Source organism: Wasmannia auropunctata, unplaced genomic scaffold (genome assembly GCF_000956235.1).
Source record: "Wasmannia auropunctata unplaced genomic scaffold, wasmannia.A_1.0 LD336097.1, whole genome shotgun sequence".
NCBI classification, from domain to species: Eukaryota; Metazoa; Arthropoda; class Insecta; order Hymenoptera; family Formicidae; genus Wasmannia; species Wasmannia auropunctata.
In genome coordinates, this window is record NW_012026793.1 from 1,389,147 (window position 1) to 1,389,848 (window position 702).

Here is a 702-nt window from a genome sequence, read left to right on the forward strand (position 1 = left end):
GACAATTCGGGCGGCCGATAAAAAATAAATATAATCCATGCGTTAGCATTTATTTTAATGATAGTTTGAGCATACATAGTTGTCTTGCAGTTCCGAAATCAAAAGAGAATGTTAAAGAAATAAGTTCAAATCCAGAAGTCACGTGATCACCTGTAACAGAAAAAGGCGAGGTGAATTAATGATTATGATCCATGAATTTTCTTTTATTTATATGCAAAAATTAGCGTACATAGTTGTTTTGGAGTTTGATTAGCGAAGATGTATCATCCGACCACCGGATGAATTGACCGGTCACGTGATTATCTGTAATAAAGAAATAGAGCGTTATTTTGACAATGTAGTCCATAAAATATTATTAGTTTAGTTAATTTAAGAAATATACCAAGCGGCGAAGGGCTCCGAGCCAAAGTTGTCATCAACACCTGTAATCAAAAAGTCCAAGAGTTAATTTGGTACAGAAAATAAGTTTGGTTTTAAAGATTTATCCACGCGAATAAGTAAAAACAGCCAGGTAAAGCGATATTAAGTATTTTCAAGACGAATAAAAGAAATTAATTATATTTTTTATAGTTCGATATTGAAATGGTCGAACTCTGATAGTTTTGGGAACGTTATTCAGCGAGACGAGCCCAAACATTGGGTAAAGCGCCGGATTGGTTCGGCGAACCGGCCAATCCGAGAACCAAGAAGCGAGCGTTAAAA

General features: G+C 35.3%; 1 long non-coding RNA gene across 1 annotated transcript; it reads right to left on the reverse strand.

Annotated features, from left to right (window-relative positions):
- Positions 1–38: 38 nt before the first annotated feature.
- On the reverse strand, positions 39–635 carry LOC105462525. Its single transcript, XR_976067.1, has 3 exons — positions 383–635; positions 230–303; positions 39–150 (listed from the first exon to the last, which is right to left on the reverse strand). It is a non-coding gene; the product is annotated as an uncharacterized LOC105462525 (long non-coding RNA).
- Positions 636–702: the final 67 nt, after the last annotated feature.